The following is a 3,071-nucleotide window of genomic DNA, read 5'->3' as shown; positions in this document are numbered from 1 at the left end:
CCCCCATCCCAGACTAGGATCAAGGCTATGATCAATGGGTGCAAGCTGGAACATAGGAGATCCCACCTAAATATGAGAAAAAACTTATTCACAATGAGGGTAATAGAACACTGCAACAGGCTGCCCAGAGAGGTTGTGGGGTCTCCTTCTCTGGAGACATTCAAAACTCACCTGGATACATTCCTGTGTGACCTAATCTAGGAGGTGTTGCAGGGGGATTGGACTAGATGATCTTTCAAGGTCCCTTCCAATCCCTGAGATTCTGTGATTCTGTGAAGGCCATTGTACATACTTTCCAGTGTCTCAGTTGCAATTTAGTTAAATATATTTACACTTGTAAAAGAATAAAATAACCTTTTTTATCAAAATTCTGGAAGAATTTTATTTAATAGCTATAAACTGATGGTGCAGCCTATTGGGAGTTTCTTCTGCTATGCTCACGGGTATAGCAGAAGCCATCAAATCCCTCAAAATCATGCTTCACGGCTTAACCGTTAGCTTGAGTCAAGTCAGAGGACACTATCTGAAAAGTTTCTAATTCACATTTATGTACTTCAAGTGGAAAAATCTCTTTCTGCATTTGATAAGTTACTCCCTTTGCTATTCCACTTATTGCTAACCTGAAAAGGACGTTTTTGGCTTCTTACCATTGGATTGTTTTGTATTTGTATACCAAATCAAAGACTTTTCTCACCTTTTTTTTTTTTTTTTTTTTTACATTTTCTTTTAAAATTGTTAATACTGGATTGTACTGTTCCATCCACCTCTGTTAACAGATGCCAGATGCTAATGCTTCTATCTCTCTACTTCTACCCAGAAGTTAGCTAAAGATGTGGACTAATGAGTCAGAAGGTTATTGATTTTGCTCAGTCCCCAGAAATACTGTTCGTAGAACAGCTGATTCTGAGTCTACATCCCTTTTTGTGTCTCAGCTCTTTTCTCCATGTGGCAGTATGTGGCATGCCTGGAATGTGCCCCCTGTGTGGATATCCAGTGTCCTGCATCTTACTTGGTGCTGTCATGCCTCTCTAGAAACACCAGAGATATAGCTGTGATGTAAGTCAGGGAGCTATGGGGCTGCCTGGTATCACAATCAGTGGGCAAAGAGGGCAGGGCCTCCCAGCGAGGTCTATCCTGCATTGAGCAGCCTTGGTTCCAACTGCCGGGCACCTACCTGTGCATGGGCACAGGGCCTGTCCTTGGGATCACAGTTAGGTCTGAGAAGGAAAAACAGGCTCAGACATAACCACGGGTTGGTTGACAACTCAGACAGGTGGCAAATGTTAGAGATTCAACTTAACAATGCTCCCATAGGTGTCAGACTCTGCCTGAGTCCCACAGCCAGACCCCCTGCGAGTGAGAATGCTCTGGAGGCCCTGGCAGCACATCGACCCTCATCACCAGTGGGAGCTTGAGGTTCAAACACCAACTTCTGCTTCATTTAATCCATTAATTTATTTGCCTGCCTCATTCCTAAACTTTCTTTACCCATGGGGATGAGTAGCTGAGCGCTTTCCCCTGGTAACATCAGAGTCTACCTTGATGTAGTGGGAAGGATACTGGTATCTGTGCCCAAGGGCAGAGAAAAGGGATAGAGGAAGCAGTGTCTCTGGTGGTGAGTGCCACGTTTGTGGTACAGACACATGATTAGATTAATCTGGTGGTTATACTGGCTAGCGAGAAGAATAAACTCTCAGGGAATATCATATCCTTGGAGATGCAGAATTATAGCAAGAATGGACACAGAGGCCACAGTCCCCATTTGAATTCATTCCAAGTTCCTAATTGATCACGAGTGCTAATTTTTGTGTCATCCTCACCTACTTTCTGGGAAGATAACTGAAAGTTATCTCACATGTAGCAATAGGACACTAGAGATGCCTCTGTGCTCTCAGCCCGAGCTGAGGAAGTGCCTGGCAGCATAGCATTCAGGCACTCCCAGGAAACATTTGGCGAGGTTGTAAGGACTCCTCCCATCTCTGATCGCCTTGTTGACATTCATGATGCTAATCATGATACTGGCTGTCCTTGCATGTCCTGTCCTTTCCAGACTGGTGAAATGCAATTCTCTCTTCCTGCTCAGCATCAACAAGTGAAAAGTAGTCACAGAGGGAGTGGAGCTTGTTTGTAAGAGCATCTCACAATGTGGTTGAGCTCAACAAAAAAAAATTACTAGACTACCACTTCTACCCAGTTTTTGGTATAAAAAGTTTGTTAAACCAACAGTGCTTCACCAACCCACAAGGTGTCCTGAAGAAACTGTCTGTTCACTCTGAGTAGGTAGGTTTGTCATTTCAGGTGGAGATGGGGAGTGCAGCACTAACTAATTCTGAGAGATGATAGCAATACAGTATTTCCTTGACTCAGTGATTGCAAAGCCATTCCCCGGTATCTATCTGTACTGTCTCTATTATTCATCTCCTGTCTATTATTATGGTTATCACTTACAATAAAAGGACATTGATTTACAAAATTGAAATTTATTAAAGAGGTATTGTGAGATGAAAAAGCCAACTAGAGCTCCACAGGAGAAAAAAGAAACTCAGTGGAGTGAGATGCAGGTGTTGGGTGGTGGCAATAGCTTGCATTCCTTCAGCTTTGTAACTCAGAGGCTATATTTCCTGTACTTGCCAGAGTTTTCTGTATTCTCTACTACTGTTTCCAGTAGTTCTAACTTGTGTTTCATTGTCTGGATTGCTTCCAGCTGCACATTTCTACCCTTTTTCTTCTCTTTTGGTACTCTTTGCCATTCCTATGAGTATGACCATCCAGCTCAGTTCCTCAGCATCCTTGTGGCAGCAGTAGATGTTTTGGGAAAATACACAATAACAGGACACATCTGGAGAGATCCTTTCCCAGGTACCCCATCCTAACTTTCTGTTGACACCGTAGGATTTTTTCCACTTCTATTGGTGTTCTGTTGGCTTCTGGAGATAAAACCTACAAAATATACACTGACTAAACACCCACATTTTGCAATTTTGCAAGGATGTGGAAAGGTATTGCAGAAATTAGCTCCTTGAGGTCACAGATGAGTTGAGAAAAACAGAACAGATAATTGTTCCTAGTCC

Source organism: Phasianus colchicus, chromosome 5, assembly GCF_987193195.1.
Source record: "Phasianus colchicus chromosome 5, bPhaCol1.hap1.1, whole genome shotgun sequence".
Taxonomy (NCBI): Eukaryota; Metazoa; Chordata; class Aves; order Galliformes; family Phasianidae; genus Phasianus; species Phasianus colchicus.
Note: the sequence above shows the minus strand (reverse complement) of the source record.